The following is a 20911-nucleotide window of genomic DNA, read 5'->3' as shown; positions in this document are numbered from 1 at the left end:
ATAGCGGGACCAACTGCACCTCCCGCGTCAGCTGGGGATACCGCCTTGGCCCACACCATCCACGCGCTGCTACAGCGAAAACTCCTCCCACCCTGTTGTTCTGGATGACACGAACTGGTAAAACCTCTTTTGAGTTCCATTTATTTCGACCAACGAGTTTCCGCAGTTGTTCCCACAACTGTTCCCATCTGTTCAACGGGAACAGTTCCATGTACATATTGTATATTTTTAACTGTATATAACGGTGTTTGATTTATTTTGCAATTTGTTTGTTGCATGGTTTGTACTTTTGTTTGGGTTGTCTTTATTTTGTTCCACTGTGCGATTTTAAAGAACATTGGCCTTTTAACTGTTAAATAAAAATATACATTTTTATATTAAAGGTTTTGTCTCTGCCCTACTTTAAAAAAAGGTAAAACGAACCTGTGTCTGCCTTGTGCAGGGTCCTAGGCCTATCCTAGGTGGCGTTGTTGACTAACTATTGACCTGCATTCCTCACCATGCCACACATGCAAAAGCACTTAACATCTATTTTTGCAGTACAGTAGCCAACAAAGACACAAAGCCAAAGGCGTGCTGAGGTGCATTTGTGATACAAGATACTTTGACCGTGTTACTCACCTAGTTCATTGTTCAGTACAGTGTATCAATAAATTGGCATGAAATGTGGTTCTGGATATTTAGAGCAGATAGTGTACAAATTAATTAAGTAGAAAATAAATAATACAAAGCATTCTGTATATCCATCATATCTACTGCGGCCTTCTGAAATTTATAGTAGTGTGCGTGGCATATCGAGCACATGAGTGGCTGTTGAGCCACCACTCAGTTCATAAAATAACACCAGGGGCATTTCGGCCCAAATAACTAAGTTAACCCATATGCAACGAAGGTCCATTAACATTGACAAGACAAACATGGAGGATTTATTCTCATTTAAAGCAGAACTAAGTAACTCATGCCTCTAGAGGCCACAAGCGCCACAGCTGGTGTCGAAGCATGTTACGTTTTTTTACTCATTAATTGTCCGTGAGAGTAAATACTACGCTGACAGAAAAAACAAAGGGAGAGAGGGATATTGCACATCCAATTACACAATGGAGATATTTTTTTTCTCTCTCAAACTTGGCTGTAAATACTGTTTAAGTGGTGCAAGCCCGCGGTTAGCTTTGCACGTTAGCCTGTTAGCCTCTTCGTGATTCCATTAGTGTGTATTGCGTCTCCGGGTCGGAGCAGCGAAAGTTTCTGGTTTTCTGGCCAGAGACACCAGGAAAGACGCCCCAATTATCCCATCAACACTTGTATTACCCTCAGAGGGACTTAATATAGCACAGACTACGAGCTACGTACATACCAGGTGAATGGTTGTATTGTGCTCTCCGGACGAGCCATTCCGGGACCCCAAGCATCTGACCCTGTCCAGCTACGCAGAAGCCTCCTGACCAGCGCTAGCAAGCTAAAAATATTAGCGACCACCCAATCATTTCAGTACAAACACCTCAGTTGCTGGCCTTACGCCTCCAGCCACTGACTTGACGCGCTCCAACACGACTTGCACTACTTCTAAACAACTCGTCCACAGCATGTCTCGCCCGAGTGCTGCCTGGCGGGCGTGACGTCGGAGAGAGGAGAGGTCAGGTACGGCAGAAAGGGCTCCTTTTATAGCATAACCCCCTACCATCTGACTTGTTAACTGCAACAGATGTCAGGAGAATTGGATTAAATTAAAAACTGCAGGAGGGACACCAGAACACGAGTGAATCAGCATAAACATCCATTACAAAAATAAAAGTGTTATTAATTGTAAACTTAAACACCCACAGATTACAACATAATGAGGAAGATAGGCAACGAAAGGCAGTATGATTTTGATCCAAAACGCCAATGAAGACAACATAATTTCTTCAATATTAGCGTTTCATTAATGCAGATCAAGCTTTGACTGACTCTCATCTTCTAAGGGCCTCTTCAAACCCTCGCTGGTGTGCACTGAATGAAATGGTGGAGTCAACCTTGGTGCTGGCAGCCGCTGCGTGTTTGCGTGTGTGTTCTCCATCGTATACAAGTTCTTCATTAACCTGTGGCGTGACCCTGTGACCTCCACCATCACATTTCCAGTGGTCGCTGCCAGCCCTCTCTGCTTGGTGCCCGCTTGACTAACAAACTCATTCATTATAGGTGGAGCTGGCAGGGATGCTGAGCCACTTAGGACCTGGAAACCAAAGCTCCACTCCGCTGCAGTTTTACGTATGTGGCAGCGTTTATAAGCCACTGGTGCCGCCGCTTTACAGTCATTCTGTTTTGAATCACATGTTCTATACAGGACTGTTTATTGTCCAGCTGTAAAAAGGTCAGGCCCATGTCAGTGTGTGCTCAAGGTGGACATATGTTCATGTTCTGAACATTTTGTTTACTCCTTGGCTCCACCGTGTATCAAGACTCTTTGGGGGACATACTGTACAAATACAATTTTAACAACAAAAAGACCAAAAATGCAGCAAAAAGATGTGACAAAGAAAGCGATGAAAGTGCTGCAACAAAAAGACAAAAACTCAAAATATGAAAAAAGTGACAACAAGACGGCAACAGCGCAAGGCGAAAGATCGTTTTTTCTCAGGTCTTAGTTTCCAAATGATGTGTTATACTGGCCCTTAGGCTGTAAGCTCCAGTCGAGAAGCTTTTACATTTGGGAAGGCGAACTGCAGAAAATGCACTCTGTTAAGGCGGGTGGTAAGAGGTTAACAGCAACTCCATGGCACTGTAAAAAGGAAGAAGAAAGTGAACACTAAATGAAGTGAAATACTACAAGGTGTTACTGGATTTGAATTTATACGCAGGATTACTTGCACATGAAGAACAAGACGAAAATCCCAATTCCATTTATGTTTTTCATGGAGTGTGCGGGGAAGTTGATTGAGCATAATATGGCCCTTTTAAATTGACTGTCCAGTAAATGGCACTGAAATAAACACGATACAATCTCTGTTCGCAGTATCGCACCATCACAACCTGGTACCAGCCCATACCTATGCTTTCCATTCAGTGTCACCCATATAAAAACATGATATGAATGACTGAGTGTGGACTGCGATGAGTGAACTCCAATCTCTCTAATTGACCTTAATTTTCTGCACGATTTCCAGATCAGATTGCAGCGTTACAAACACAGCATGATTCCAGCTCTCTCACAGTACAGCTTTGTGCTGGTGGGAAAACTGGAGCGGTCCCAGGTTGGATCTTTGCGGGACTCCTTCATGTGAGAGAGGTATACCTGTTTCTGTTTTATTTATACAATCCAAGATCAGTCATACTGTCTCTATTCTCACATCAGACTTTGTTTCTCTTCGCTCCATGCGCCATTATTCTCTCGTCACTTTAGCCGGGAGCCCCGGAACTGGCCACACACTCAAACCATTCACAACAGCCAGTTTGGTCGAGCTCTTGTAATTACCACTGCTCTGTGTACTGCCAAATGTTTGTTTGAATTGGAGGAACTTGAGGTACATTTACTGTAACCGATGTGATTTCATGGTGTCTTCTATTCCAGACCTTCTTTAGAAATTGAAAATCTCTCCGAAATCCAAAACTATGACTCAGGTAAATAGGCTGTTATTTATTTTTACTAATTAATCAAGGCCATTATAGCCAAAAAAGTCGGTGCCATCAAAACCACACTGCACAGACACCCATTTAGAGCTAATTTAAAACATGACCTGTTTTGTTTGGGTTGCTACCAGTTTGCAGGCATTATGAATATACCCCTCATATAACTTGGAAAACAGGGATTTATCAGATTACGAGATTGAAGGGAACATTGAATAGAAATGTGTACCATTCACTAGCGGCGCCAGACATTTGTCCCAGGAGGGGCTTAGGGGGTGCCGAGGTCTTCCACGGGGGTGCTCACATAACATGCAATTTTCGGGCCATTAAACAACATAACACAACTGTTCACAACTGCAACCCAGTGCACGGGACATGCGCTGTGGACCTGCCTTTCTCTCCATTGCGCACCGAGGAGCCTCTGCGGAACGGCTTCATGTTAAACTGCGGGAGGTCGCGTGCGCACTCACACTGCACTCTCCCCTCACAACCCGCGTCCCAGAGCCTCTTCTATGACCAGGAATGCTTTCACACAGTTAATCTTAAAGTTGAGCTTGATTATCAGACTGATGCCCACGACTTAAAAACTTGAGAGGAGGACAACAAGCATATAAGTAAGATAAAATGAACATCATTGTGTGTGTAATGACTGTGGATTACTGTTGGAGAACTCTTAATTTGATATGTGTAGAACTCGGAGTTGAGTTCTAACTCAACTCAGAGTGAGTTAGAACTCAACTAACTTTACTTGACGGTTTTAAAAGCCTGTAAAAAACATACACTGCGTTCCAAATTATTATGCAAATTGTATTTCAGTGTCAAAAAGCTAAAAAAAAAAAAAAAAAGTTTTTCAATGAAACTCATGGCTGGTATTGTGGCTCGGGTCTCTTTGAATCACTGACATCAATCTCAGACGCCTGGGATGATTCGTTTTCAGGTTAAGTCCAGTTAAGGGAAAAACTACTGAAAAAGGATGTTCCACATTATTAAGCAGACCACCATTTTCAAGCAATATGGGAAAGAAAAAGGATCTCTCTGCTTATGAAAAGCGTGAAATAGTTGAATGCCTTGGTCTAGGTATGAAAACCTTCGATATTTCATGAAAGATTAAGTTGAGAGATTGTGGATGATTCAGAGCACACTTGGGTTTGTGCAGATAAAAGCACAATGAGGAAGGTTTCTGCCAGACAAACACATCAGATTAAGAGAACAGATGCTACAAAGCAGCAGACAGGTATTTGAAGCTGCTGGTGCCTCTGGAGTCTCCCGAACATCAAGGTGTAGGACCCTCCAGAGGCTGCAGTTGTGCATAAACCTTCTATCCGGGCCTCCCCTAAACTGCTAATTGAATGTTCACGAACAGAAACGGCTGCAATGGGCTCAGAAATACATGAAGACTCATTTTCAAACAGGCATGTTCACTGATGATTGCCGTGTAACCCTGGATGGTCAGATGGATGGAGTAGTAGATGGTTGGTGAATGGCCACCATGTCCCAAGGCTGTGATATCAGTAAGGAGGGGGCAGAGTCATGTTTTGGGCCAGAAGCTGGTCGGCCCCTCTTTAGGCCCTTTTAGGCTCCCTGAAAGTATGAAAATGACCTCTGAAAAATATGTGGAGTTTCTGACAGACCACTTTCTTCTATGGTACAAAAAGAAGAGTCGTGCTTTCCCTTACAAAATCATCTTCATGCATGACAACGCACTATGTCCTGTTGTAAAGAATACCTCTGCATCATTGGCTGCTATGGGTATAAAAGGAGAGAATCTCATGATGTGGACCCCATCCTCCCCTGACCTCAACCCTATTGAGAACCTTTGGAGCCTCAACAAGCAAAACATCTATGACAGTGGGAGGCAGATTTCATCCAAACAGCAGCTCTGGGAGGCTATTCTGACATCTTGCAAAGAAATCCAATCAGAAACTCTCCAAAAACTCACAAGTTTAATGCTTGCAAAGAAGGGCTCCTATGTTAAAATATAACTTGTTAAGATGTTTTTGATTGAAATAACTTTTGATTTCAGTGTATATGACCTCCTAATGTTACAAATTCAACAAATGACCATTTTAAGTTAATTACAACGTTTAAAATGTATTGAAACGATGAGTTGCATAATAATTTGGAACAGTCAATTTTTAGCTTTTTACTACTACTACTTATTTTTGAAAAAACTACTGTTATCACTGGGAGTTTTTTTCAACCACACTTAAATGATCCTCTAACAGTTAAAGACTTGAAAATTATGCTGACTGTTATTTGAGTTGACAGTTTGGAAAATCCGAGAAAAATGTCATTTGCATAATAATTTGGAACACATTGTAATATTGGATCTCGTCAGGGCTCAGCTCAATAGTCGACTCCTGCTGAAGTGACTTGTTTTCGCTAGAGACCTGCACTCAGTAAATCAGTGTGATTAGGGAGAACAGAGGGAAACAGGACTCCTGTCTGTGACTCCGACCACAGCTTTAGCACTTATCTGCACCATCAATCTGCAGCCATTACCTTCTGATTCAGCAGACTCTTATTCAACGCAAATGCATGTCCACATTTACAAGGTGTAGAGTTCTCCTCTGGCATTGCAGCCAAGAGGAAAAACTTTTTAGTCTGTAGCCTCGCAGTTTAACCATCCTTTTTCTCTCTGCCACAATCCATGAAGAATTCTGATGTGACTTGTTGGTACAAATTAAGTTACATAATTTGTCTGTTTTTTCTCTCTTTTTCCCAATTGAACCTGATCTTAAGAGTCTGGTTTTCTGTTTTGAGCTCAGCCTTGGATGAGGAAGTGTTGTGGGCGAATCCAGATCAGTTTTCTCTCAAGGCCAGAGTCCCAAATCCCCAAATCCTGCTTCTAAAAAGACAGATGCTTATGTTAGTCTGCCTAATCTTCTCTGGGTTGACCTCAGCCCTGGTCCATTCACACAGCAGCTCTGTCCCTTTGATGCCTGCTGCTGGTTGAACGTATGTGTAAGAACAGAATCTAAACAGAAGCCTATCTTGGCCTCTTCGCTGTGCACAGTCCGCTCTCAGTGTGTGGCCTTGAGCAACAAAAGATTGTTTGTTTCCAAGATTCAAAATACCATACTGATGTGACTATATTACATTACTAAAGTGCTTCCATCTGACAATATAGGAAAGTGCATTCTACCTGGGACATTATCCTATTTGAAGGAAGTTATAATGATGCAAGCCTTTGGGGTTATTCCGTAAGGGTTATGTCCTCAACTCATGGCCCATCAATGCGGGACCAATTACTGGGACAAGAAACTGAGGGAGGTTTCCGGACACTACTCTTGCTGGTCTCGTGTGTAGGATGGATGAATTGAAGCAATAGAGACAGAGTACTAAAACAAGATGACATAGAAAGAAGGAAATTGAAAATTAAGTGAATATAGTGATAGTGAAGTTGAAATGTTTTCTTGCTATCACCAAAATTCTGAAAATTCTTGTGATATTTGAAATTCATTTATCTTTTGTCTACTCCTTAGTCCTTAGGAGACTAGATCAAATCCCAGAATGTTTTATTTTTTATTTCTTCTATGAGGTGATACCACCCAACTCTTTCAACACTTTTGATGGGAGGAAGCAGATAGAACTTGGGACACCCACGCGGCCCGTCACCACCTGCTGCTGACACTTAACTTTATATTTGCCTGGATACGTAATTTGCCAGAACTTTACATTGTCCTATTTACTGCTCTGTTTTACTGCCTTAATGTTTGTATGCAGAAGTAATTCCAAAGTTTAGTGCAAGGTTTAATAAAGTGTAACAAAGAGGTACAAAGTGTAGTTGCAGGTGTTTTGGCCGTCATATAGATGTGCCAGCTTTATAAAGTTTCATAAATTGCAATTGTAACTAATATACAAATACACCATACCTAATGTATAACTACGTCAGTGCCGGTTGTAATCTAAAGTGAGACACTATGTACACCTTTGTTACATCTTGTACACCTTTGGTGCACATACACCTATATACTTTGTAAAAGGTTCATACTGTCTTCTTAGGTTAAGCCTATTTGTTTTGTTCTTTTGTGCACCAACATCCATGAACCGGCACGACAGAGCGTACACCTTGTCCCACACCTGGGATGCTGTCCTGGAGAAGGCGCCAGTCAGTAGGGGGGCGTTTCCCTACTGACTGGAAAATCCATGTAAGCTGCCTACGACACATCACCTCCACCACAAGGTGATGCTTCTGAGGAAGATCACAGGAAGTGATCAAAACTAGTAAAGCAGGTAAACTAAACCTTCTGTCTTACTGAAAGAACAACACCTACATGTTGCACACCTTTGTTACACATACGCCTGCATGTTGTACGCTTTTGGTACACGAACACCTACATGTACTCCTTTTGTACACGTATACCTGCATGTTGTATGCCTTTGGTGGCACGGTAGTTCAGCGGTTAGCACTCGTGCTTCACAGCTAGAAGTTCGGGTTCGATTCTCACCAGGGACGGGGCCTTTCTGTGTGGAGTTTGCATGTTCTCCCCATGTCTGTGTATGTTTCCTCTGGGTACTCCGATTTCCCCTACCACTAAAAACATGTACAATAGGGGCATCCTCCAGCCAGGTGTTTCTGACCACCAGCCTGGCTGCACATCATGGAGATGGGTCCCCGAGCCCCGGTCGCCCCAGTGGCTTTGAGGATGGGTCAAATACAGATAATTATTTTCAAGTATACCTTGACCTTAACCTTAACCACATACACCTACATGTTGTATATCTTTGGTACACGTACAGTCGTACACTTACATCTTGTATGCCTTTGTTACACTTTGTACACCTTTATTGAAGCCTGCACTTTAAAGGAACAGGCCACCGTTTTTAAATACTGAAATATGTTCTTACCTGAGCTTAGACGAGTTGATGCGTACCTGTCTGGTCTTTGTGCGTGCCCTCAGTCATGCAAAATGACCAAAGATGTTGTTACGAACGGGGGTGAAATTGGAAGCGACCAGACAGGTATGTATAATCTCGTCTAAACTCAGGTAAGAACATAATCTCGGTATGGAAAAGCTATGGCCTATTCCTTTAAAGTGTAATTACATGTAGCTACTTGTGTAACTACTTTCTTGTTACCTGTACCTACACATGGAACTTGCGGGCTGTAATCTCCAGTGTTACCAAATTCACTGTCCACTGAACACAAGAATCACATGCATTTCTGACCATTTTCTAAGAGGTCTACAAACTAAGCAGCGTGTATTTGTGATTTGCTATATGCACAGGCTCTAAGGTAGCACATTGGCTACACATAAGGTAAATGTTTGTAGATGATAATACATCTGTGAAAGACCATGCCTCAGACCGTGCAGGTGTGGTTAATAAAGCCGCAGAAGGATATAAACACATTGTATCCCTAGAGTCTCCCACTGTCTGTATAGGCCTGCAAAACAGGCGCCCCTCCATCTGGCGTTATACTGTACTCTCTTCTCTGGGAGCGGTGCATGTGCCGGGATAGTGTTTGTTATAAAACAGCATGTCTCTGGGGATCTCCACTTTCTCTGCTCCATCGGAATGTACAGAAATGGAAGTTGGGAGGGTCGGGTATCCAAGAAGATGATCATGGAAAGAGAGTGGTGTACAGTTGTGACTTAAACCAGATATCAGCTATAAACATATGTAATTGTTTCCGATCTACCAAGCTATTAGGTTGTTCATTTTTGTGAAATGTCAGTAGATGATAAATATGACAAAAGATCATCATCATAGCCCCTATTGGAAAATTTGTCCATTGCATTTGACCCATTATTGAAATTTACTGGGGAAACCAGCTAAAAGGTACTATCTCCAGGGACCTACCACCACATTTTGAGCTCGGCAGGAAATCCGATATGTTTAAGATTGATGATGTGAACAGGAGCAAACGTAAAAACTCATACAGCATGAGAATCTTGAGGTATAAGCAGCCCTGAACTTAACACTTTGAAATGCAAGTACTTTTACAGATTTACGTCAAATGTACACACTTTATTACGCTGTAAGATTATGTCATTGCCTTGGCGGAGGTTGGCACAGTTGCATTTAGCTCTGGAAGTGGTACTCAAAGTAAATGTTCTTCCAAAAATGATCAAGTAAAGTGCCTGAACATTGAGTCTCTACCGCGGGGCTTAGAGACAGAGCTTTAAATGGTAACACATGGACCCAGACGTATATACCGAAGAGTTGTTTGTGAACACTTATGCAATGCCGTGTTTGTGTTATCCGAACGTGAATAGAGTTGACTGGTTTTATTATCCGCCGTCGATGCCTCAGACCAATTACAGGAGTGATTAGGCAGAGCTTGGCAGCAAACCCTCTGCTCTGCTAAAAGTCAAGAGGAGGAACCCGTCCAAGATCTGTGAGCCCTTGTTTAACTCAATCACTCTCGCTCTGGATGATGCCTATTACAATGCACAATAGTTATTATGTAAGAGCACTCATGGCCAGTATGAAAATGTCTTTAGCAGACAGGGACACGGAGCCAACGCTTCCTGGTCAGTGTTACTATTCTGTGCCCTTTATGTGTAGTAGTCATTATTTCTGTACTTTTATAGGAGTGTTGCAGCAGTCTTGGACAGTTCCACTACAGGAATAGGCCACCGTTTTTACATACTGAGATATGTTCTTACCTTAGCGTAGACGAGATGAGTACTTCGACAATCTAACTGTGCGGACGACGAAGTACTCCAGGTGTTTGAAAATCGACATGTTACAGTTATTTATTACCTGTAGAGCAGTGTTTTGCAGCCTTAATTATCTATACGCCCGCTGTGCTCGTGCAGAAGATGCCAATCAAAGCTCCAGGGACCCCCTACAACCTCTGCTGCTGTAGAGAGAACATTGTAAAAGCTGAATTTGTAAATAAAAGTGAGACTGCTACGTGTGGTCTGCACCATTTTGATTGTGAACTAAACCCGCAAGTGTTTGTGCTGGTGCTGTCATATTGTGAGTAGAAAATGAACATATGCATGCCTTTTGAACAAATTGAAAAAAAGTATATATTTCAAAAATAATATGATCTGAAAGGGGCAATAGACATAAAACAAAGAACTTTTTGATCATGTGTTGAATTAGAACCACACTTTTCTCCTCATTGGCTGCTCTTTGATAGTTTTCCAAAAAGTGACTCACAGTTACCCAGTTGAGGCAAAAAAAAAAAGAAGACTTGGTGATAGTGTTTTGCGTCATCTTCTGTACTCTGTGTGTGCTCACGCTTGGACTCAAATAAAGAGAAAACAGTCGGTGCGGTCAGCAAACTCGACTCAAGGTCACGGCGCTTCTGTCTCAGCTGCCGGTTCAGAACGGAAAGTGCTTTTTGGTGTTCATTGAACCAGGTGTGCAGTTTTGCTGCTTCTTTTTCCCTTGAAAGAAACAGCTTAAGAGTTGATAATTAAAGCAGTATTAAGTAAATCGCTACAGTTGCGTTTTTTTACTCATTAATTGTCAGTGGGAGTAAATACTACGCTGACAGAAAAGACAAAGGGAGAGAGGGATATTGTACATCCAATTACACAATGAAGATAATTTTTTTCACTCAAACTTGGCTGTAAATACCTTTTAAGTGACACTAGCACGCAGTTAGCTTTGCCCGTTAGCCTGTTAGCTTCTTCTTCGTGATTCCATTTGTGTGTATTACGGCGAAGTTGCAGTTGTGGTTTTCTGACCAAAGACACCGGGGGAGATGAAAGACCCCCCAATCATCCCACACTTGTATTACCCCCAGAGGGCCTACGAAAAGGATTTATTAAGGTAAATAAGTTACTTCCTACTGCTATAAATAAGTTGGTGTAAAGAAACATCCGCATTTATTTGTCATGTTTGCTAACAAACAAAAGTAAAGTCAAGGAAAGTATCATCCATCCATCCATCCATCTTCTTCTGCTGATTCAGGGAGGCAACACAGTGAGCCGAGATGCCCACACTCTCGTATCCACGATCACGTCCTCCAACTCTTATGGTGAGATCCCACAACGGTCCACGGCCAACCGAGAGACATAGTCCCTCCAGCGAGGTAATAGTGAATCCTCCCAACGCATCTAAACACGAGGCATCCGGATCAAACACTTGAACCACCTCAGCTGAAAGGAGCAGCGGCTCTGAACTCCTCATCCCGTCTTGAAGGGTGTGAGTGAACGTGTTTAGATGACAGTGTATGTATGATGCGGTTGAAACAATCTTTTATTAGGCTTTTTTTTTTTTTGCTTTGTCAATGTTCCTCTGTTCACAAACATCATTACATCATGGAGTATTTATGGTCAGATTTGTGGATCTCGGTAATCCAGGAGGTGGCTGGTGAACTGTGGCCAAAAGGACAGAGAAGATTAATTCACATTTACGACAGGCATATCCAACTCCACCACTTCATTCCACTTGCATCCATCTTCATAGCAACACAGCAACTGTCAAACAAACAAGCAACACCGCCCGAGTACGGCACTGTTCCACACCGCTGTGATGTCATCTGGAAGAGATTTCCCTGTGATGCACCGGCTATAAACCCATCCTGGAGTTTTCCCGATTCAGAAGTCCAGGTAACAGCTCTGACATTTCAACAAGGTGAAAAAAATCCCCAAATGCGACGGAGCGGCAGCTGGGTGATATTTTGTTCCAGTCAGTGCTTTACGAGCTCTGCCGTGCTCTGGCCGGCCGCTCTTTGCTCACAGCAGGCCACTGGGTCTGTGAGGGGAATCAAAGACCCCACTCACATCATTATGCAAGAGCACCGCAGCTTGTTATCGATGGACCAACCCTATTTTAGGAGAATTCCCAAGCAGCTTGAGGGCTCTGTTAGCAATGTATCATACACACACACACACACACTTTATAAAAAGGAACAAGCCCGAGGGTCTGTGTAAAATACTTTATAAAGTGTTAGATTCCACAAAGTGAGTAAGTACTTACGACTTAGACGTAGATGTTTGGAAAAATCATCAGTTTTAGACCTGGTAAAAAATATTGACGATAGATTTCTATTGTTTGCATGCAGGCTTATTTTGTTGAAGTGGAGATCATGCTCAGATCATTTGACTCTCGTTAGGTTTTCTGATTATGCTAACAGACAAAGGCCTCATCTGTCATCTCAACACATTTATGTGAACTCTAAAACTGTTTACGAAGCACTACTGTGGTGTGCCGCTAATGATGTTTTTTGTCATGAAGAAAGTTCTGTTATGTGTACAGTGCTTAAAGTGCCCCCTATGGGTATATTGATTTTTATTGACGGAAAGGGAATCTCCAGGTTTCATTTCCTTTATTAAGTGTGTGTTAGCAATATTCTGTGCGTTACGTTTTGTAATGCACAGAAAGGTAAAGGCGACATATCCAAATGCATCCAGCTGCATTGCCTGTAGATCATACAATGGGATCAAAAAAATGGTCCGATACACTCAATCTAAACAAGGTTTTTGAAAAGTCAGATGTTAAGCATTATTCAGGCTTAATAAACTACTTATCCACAGTTTTCACATACATTTCAAAATATAGGCGATAGCGTTTTTGTCAATCTTTTGCTGCTTTTTTGTCACTTTTTGTCGCTTTTTTCCCTTTTTTTGCGTTTTTGTCCTTTTTCTGTTGCTCTTTTGTTGCTTTTCTGTTTCTGTTTTCGTCACACATTTTTGTCACTTTTTCATCGCCTTTTTGTCATGTGTTTGTCGCTCTTTTGTTGCATTTCATCCTCGTTTGTGTCTCATTTTTGTTGCTATTTTGACACTTTTTTTCAAGAAGCTTTCAGGTTTGGGTAAAGCCAAACTGGAGAAAACGTGCTCGGTTCAGGTGGGGGTTAAGAGGTTAAAGGGCCTATACAGTCATGTTATGCTTTGTGTTTGTGATGCAGATTTTGAACTCCAAATGTGCTGAATAAGCTTACGGGACAGTCATGAGCACATTAGGAGCCTATACCAAGAAATACCACAAACAAGAAACAACAGCAACTGACACGGGGAATCACAAAAGACACTCTGGCCTTTTTCTTTCCCCTCATCTTATGAACTTTGTCAAAGGGGAATTCAGTCAAAGCGCTTAATGGTCCTGAGAGGATAATCCTGCATGTGAACATACTTTGACACTTGATACTAACATGTAGGTAACACGAGCCATCCCCCCTTGCACCTGTGGACTGGTGTGTGCTAGACGTGTTGAGATTTACACTGACACTGGACCAGAAATCACTCTGCGCACATAACTGCACAGCATGGATCGGCCGAATCCCAGAAAGAGCGTCTTTCTCCAGAGCTAACCTGAGATCGCAGGAAAACAGGATATAGTGGGTCTCTCTCCCCGCTGTCTTCGGTCAGTCATGGTGCAGGCGAGACACTGCAGTTGACCCCTTTCACACAAACCAGCTGACAGCTTACGCACCCAGTGCCTTTAGCCTGGCCCCTATAGCCTTACAGGAGTTCACAAAATGCCAAGAACAAGGCTCATTTGACCTTGAAGCAAGAGGTTAACCGGGAGGATTGGCAGGGAGAAGTTATTAATTAGCACTTTGAGGTTAGCAGTTTACGCTTTAGTTTTAGTTGCATTTTTAAGGCTGAAAAAATCACTTTTTTTATTTTTTATTTTTTATTGCTGATTGCTTTTTTTTTTTAACCAGACAATGATGCGTCTTATCTCCAAGTCTACTGATCAAAAACACCAATTGGTAAAATGGTAAATGGTCTCAACTCATATTCACCTTATTCCAGAGGCTCGCGTGGGCGCCGCCATGAATTGTGCCCGCCCCTTTTCTCCTATGTGTTAACATGGGACTGGAGAAGTCCACATTAAATCAGTCACTACACGAAAACAAAGCCGTTTTCAGGCCGCGCAGAGAAACGGTGCAGTGTTGACATGTCGGTGCAAATGAACATTGGACATTTTACACAAATCAATCGACTAAACATCAGATTTGAGCGGAGAATATTTTCCCTCGTTCTCTGTTAAAATGAACGGGCTTCGCGCTCGACCGGAAGTGTCTGGACAACGGAAGTGCCGAGACAACGCAAAAAGTGGCAAAAGTGGGCGAGGCGGAATAAGGTGAATAGGACTGTTCTATCTTCATTAGGCCCAAAGCACTTTACAGCAAGGAACCAGTCACCTATTCACACTCTCAGGCTATATGTGCATTAATGAGTATTGATGATTATTAATGAGAATTGTATGTAATAGGCCATGAATAATATGCTTGTAAAGATATTAAGCTTAATCCGGAAGTTTGTGTGGGCACCGCCATGAATTGTGCCCGCCCCTTCTCTCCTATCTGTCAACATGGGACTGTAGTCCAGATAAAATCAGTTACTACACGAAAACAGGCCACGCAGAGAAATGTTGCAGTGTTGACTTGTTGGTGCATATGAACATTTGCACATTTTACACAAATCAATCTACTAAACATCAGATTTTAGCGGCAAATATTTTCCCTCGTTCTCCGTTTAAATGAACGGGCCTCGCGCGCGACCGGAAGTGCCGAGACAAGGCAAAAAGAGGCAAAAGTGAGCGGGGTGGAATAAGGTGAATAAGCTGCTCATTATATATAATCAACGACTATGCTTCTAGGCCATTAATAATATGCTTATCAATACTTTATTAATACTTAAGGATAAATGGTATCTACTTATATAGTGCTTTTCCACCTACGTTAGGCACTCAAAGCGCTTTACAATAATATAGTCAATTAAAATAAAGCAATACCAAACATTGCTCTTGCAAATGACCGCACAACGAAATTGTGTTCAGGTGTCAGTCCTGAGCCACGCTGCCACTGTGAGCCAACCTGACCAGCATGTTTTTGGAGGTAGGGGAAACCTCCTCCTTCCTCTTCCTCTTGCGCAGCTCCCTCCGCTCCACAACAGTCTTTCACCATCTCTTCCTCGTTTGTCCTTTCCTTGTTTCCTGTAGTGCCTCAAATGTGTTAAGCTCATAAGCTAGCTGTTTATTTACTTTTTAAAAACTGCTTTCATCAGGACCATTATGGACTCTCTGAGGTCAAAAATCCACCGAATCCCACAAAAAACATGGCAAAGACGTACAAAATTATCCAGTTCGCAGAAAAAGAAAAAAAAACACAGCTGTACCAAGAGAGAGGAAGTTGCTGCTTGTTTATGCGCCGCCATGGCAGAAGGTTCTCCTGCTATTCAATTTTCCTTTGACTAGCCCGATATCAATTCAATAAACCCTTATAATGATTATTTATTTCAGAGTTAGTTCTTCTGAGAATGTCTTCCATATCCAAGTAAAATGGGTACTGTGTTATATCCTGAACTGAAAATCAATCGAATCAGGCACTTGTGTGAATCGAAATTAATCGATTTGGGAAATCCAAATCGATATCCAGCGCTTATAATTATCATGATGTTGCGAGAGAGCTGCTGTTCTAAACATCTTGATCAAATAGTGGGAAAGCTACTACAACATATTTGAAGTAGACTTGTTAACATTTACTCTTTCACTTCAAAGTGTAAAGTTGGGCAAAAAGCTTTAGTTCCTCGAGTGTACTGTTTCATTGTTTAATGTTTCATGTAGCCATCTGTGTCTAAAGGCTGCTGTGTGTCCCGTGTGATCACTGCGCTGTGTGGAAGATTCTCCTGGAGGTGTTGGGACAGACTCTGAAAATATGTGAGCTGCAGTCATCCATCAAAATCACAGGCAGAGTTATGCAAGAAGTCTCCTCAGCAGATGGTTGGTCTACGTTCATTCAGAAAGAAGCGTCACAGGATCCACACATGTGCACTGGACGGTGACAGGGACTTAAGTCTGATATTAGGTAACACTGTTGCAAAGCAAAAGGTCGGCGGCATGTCTGTCCATGGCTCTTATCGACTAATAGAATATCAGTGGTTGTATGGTTGGTTTCACATAAGCATGAGCTAACTTACATGATTTAATACACATTTCTGTTTGGGCTGGCAACATATCAACATCTATTATTAGCACTTTGCCTAATTTATTAGGTTCGAAGCCAAAGAGCTTCAAGAAATATATGGGTATGTGAAATTAATAAGTTTTTGCTGTCAAACTCAATAAGAGGTGATCAGAAAACAGAAAACACTGATCAAGCCAATCTGCCTCTCTTTTTCTGTTCACTTTAAAATATGATAAATATTAATAAAATACAAATTAATTTGATAGCATCTGTGAGGCTATATTTATCATGTATTTCTACACATACGGCTTTTAAAGCATTCGTTGCTGAAAGCTCATAAATAAAGCTATGACTAACCACATTACAAAAGCATGATAAGGATCATATGTTGCGCGACAGAATCAACACTGTTGATGTAACACCGATTCTGCAGGCTTCTGCAAACTTTGACTTTCAACTTGGCCTGATCTTTAAACAGATTTATGAACCGCTCGGAGAGCAAAGCGTAAAGTCATGTCCTCACTGCCAAACTCAGCCTCCACAATTCTTGTGCGCTTCTCAACAGATGTAGTCTCATTTTCACTGCTTTTCTTTCCATTTTCATTCCTTGCAAGAACTTGTGATATTAGAGAGCAGATAAAATATCTACTGAATACATTATGCCCAGCTTTGTTCTCAAGTTTATAGATGATAGATAATGTGACAGGACTTGGGGAAACTCAGGGAAGCTGTTTTAGGTTAAATGAGGAAAAACAGAGCACCTAAATCAGACCTATGTGTATTATCCTTAAAACCATTCACGTTGAGGACAATGAATTCTGACTGTGGAGAAGGTGAGGAGGCTCATGAGAGCAGAGCGACTGCTCCCCCAACATGTGACAACACCTGACGCGTGTGTCCCTGTCTGATGATGTATGCCTGTGTCTGTACATTCGTGCGTTATGTTCATGTTGCGAGCGCGTGTGTTGTGTACTTTTTGTGTGTGACGTGTTCAAGTTGTGTGTGTATCACAAGGTCAGCAGCTGCTCCTGGGACAGCGACAGGTGCTAAAAAGGTAGAACAGGACGTATGTGCCAGAGAGGGTGACTTCAGCGGACTTCTAATAGATAGGAGCGGTAAATCTAGTCTCACATCTGGTGCAGTGGGTTCATATTGAGGGTATGGTGTTTGGTATGAAGGGCATCTGATGTGACAAATACAATAAATCAATAAGAAATCTTGCCATTTTATGATTCAGGGTTGCCAGCAAATCTGTGTCTTTCCCAGGTGCTGTTCTATTTCCTGGCCCTATCGGAAAAAAACTGAACCTTAAAGGGATATTTCAGGATTTTTGACATAGGACCTAATTTCCTATAATAGTTCCTAATTCCTATCCGGAGTGTATTCCAGATATTATTATTTTTTTTTTTTAATTCATGCAGTCCTTATATTTGAAGAGTTCAGTGTTGCTAGGCTAGTGCATGTCTATGGTAACTAGTTGCCTGCATTAAAAACCTCTTCAAAATCATCGGGTAGTCCCCCAAACATTGCCATATCTGATTTGTAGAAAGCTCCTTTGTGAATTCCACATGTAGTAATGCTGGCCGCAGGTAAACAAACTACTGTCTAATAAAGCCTACCGGCCAAAGAATCCATTTAAAAGTAAAAACAAAATGGGATTACAATTAGCATAAAAAAAAAAAAAAAGCATGGAAAAAATATTGAAATGATAGGGCTATGATTTTTTTCCCCCCATGAGCTGATACTGAATGAGGACTGGAACAGCAGAGCACTGGCAACAGGGCAGGCCAGCCGAGTATTTATAGCAGCATCACAAGTTTCCACGAGAGTTTCCACCACACGGGCTGGAAACACACAGCTATCAACTCTGCAGCACTCGTCACATGGAGCAGTCCTGTCACCACTGGCTGCACAAACAACAACCTGTGCGAGTTTGATGCACAAAACCATTTTAGTTGATTCACTGATTCATTTGTCTTGCTGCCAAATCCTTGCAAAGCAACAACTGCACGCTACAGACTCTTACTTGGAGAAGAATGAAAGAATATGTGGTGGTCGTTGTGCCTACACCACTCATGGCACGCTGGCTCCCCCTTGTGGTGCACTTAAGCAATTCAATTAGGCTCCATCCATGGATCTCACATGTTGTTGCTGCCTCATGTTCACTACTGAACACGTCATCGTTAAGTAAGTTCAGAACATGAGGGACTTCTGGACTCAATGCTAACGAGAGTTTTATTATAGAGTTTGGTTTTGGTGATGCGGAATAAGATCAATGTCCACTACTAAAATGGACAGAATATGTCAAGCCGATAAGATCTGATTTCATGTATAGTTGAAATATAAATACTGCTGATTGCTATTGTTGACAATGCTATGTAAACCAAAAGGGTACCCCACCTCTCTGTTGTTCATTTGTGCGAGTTCCATATGTAAAAATGGAAGAGCAAAATCACATTACTACTTTTTTTTTGGAAAGAAAATATGTAACATTTTATTATTTGTCTCTTCAATAAAAAATAAATGTGAAAAAAAAAAAAAGATCAATGTCCACTAAAATCTAATTTTAAGTGTGGCTGTTCCTTTTTGTCGTAAAAAATTGGAAACATGCATAGACGGGAGAGACACATATTAGTATTATTGGAAATAGGCCTATTTGTTACGGATATTATTAAAAGTAGCATTTGGAACTCTTATAGATAAGCTCTATGTCAAAACATGGAATAAAATATAAAGGGTAGCTGTGGTGGTTACATGCTTGAATTGCAGCTTTCTATTATTGAGACTGTGATTATGACCAAACATGCAGTAGTTTGTAATGAACGCTAGAGGGCAGCAGAGTAGCCAAAAGCAAATGATCTCTCATTTCTTGCATTCACTGACTCGCAAAATTTCTCCTGCTACTACTGCTTTGGCCAGTTGTAGGAACCCATAACCACGGTCTTTTACAGAATCATCTTTATCGATACAATTGATGTTTGGTGAATGCAGATAAGTCAAGTGATTGATATTACAATGTGCACAAATTGTGTGATGGAGTGTGCAGTGCATACTATTAAGTTCAAGTCTGAGCAACTTTATTTTTAGAATCTATGCAGTTTGGAACCTATATAAAGTCAGGAAAGAAAGAAAAAAAACATTGATGAAAAACATTAAAAATCTACACATTTTTTTTTTACGTTTGATGTAGTCACTAAAGAGAGTATGTCAGAATGATATCCTGAAATGATTGCTCAGACTGCAGCTGTCAAGGAATTTTTAGTGGGGAAAGTATTACGATTTGTAGTAATCTTGTTCTATGGAAATCTCCTCAATATCCCCACCACTTACATTTTGTGTGGAAAGCCACCAAATCTTCAGAATCTGGACAAGACAAAGCAGCAGTGATGCAATGGATGATGCATTACATATTACATGCTTTGGGGATGATAAAATGTTAAATAAGCAATATGCTTCTTGTAAAAAGTACAATGTTGTTGGTACATGTTGACAACACAATGTATTGCATTTTGAGCGAGTTTTTTAGCTACATTGTGAACTCTTCTATTACAACAATTTTTATTATTCAATCGATTTTTTTTGTAATCGTTTTTCAGTTTCTGTTGAGCTTTCACACTCAAAGCATTAGGGGAGCATAAGGTATTTTTGAATGTATTGTACTATAAATAGGTCATTTGATTACCAAGTTATAACTAATTGTTTGGTCTCTCTAAAGTTCAAATCATTTGCAGTTTATAATCTGACACAACCATATTATGGCACAAAGCTTGAGCTTTTACACATGTTTTATTGCAACTCCCTCGTCAAAGTCATGTGTTTTGTTTCATACTTGTATGTTTGAGTAATCCTGCAAATTCTGCCCCCTCTCAAACCACTTGCCTCTTAATCAAAACATGTCATAAATGAATGAATGACTGTAGAGTGTAGCCATGTTCTTTGGTCACTCTGCTGACTGGTGAGATAGAAACAGGCAGGAGAGGGCTATCCTTAACTGCAAATGCCATGAAATTTAAGATGAGTGCCGAGATACATGCGCACTCGCTCATTCTGTATAGGCCGGCACCGGACAGGACCAATGTAGGACACAGAAATCACATGGCAATTGTGAAACAATATTGTTGATAGGATCTTTTCTTAACTTTCATTTGGACCATATTCAACACTGCAACTTACAAAGGTAAGGCCATGACACAACAATGTTGTCTTTGAGGTATAAATAGGCTATGTACTTTTATTTGTTTTTTGCTTGTGTTGGATTATACTAAAAAATGATTTCAAGACTGCTTTACATGAGCAACAGCTGTAAACATGTGCTAAAAAACAAATGGTTATGATAGAACTAACAAAGTCCAAGACTAAGAGCAAGATTAGTGTATTTATTTAGGTTAATTGTGTACCCTTTACTAAATTTAGCTGGGATTCCCTTGCAGCTGCTCGCTCACTCTCAAGTACCAGAGAGGGGCGTGGTTACACGTCAACGCAATG

This window comes from Gobius niger (assembly GCF_951799975.1).
Source record: "Gobius niger genome assembly, chromosome: 6".
Classification (NCBI taxonomy): Eukaryota; Metazoa; Chordata; class Actinopteri; order Gobiiformes; family Gobiidae; genus Gobius; species Gobius niger.
The sequence above is the reverse complement of the archived record's forward strand: the minus strand, read 5'-3'. Positions refer to the sequence as shown.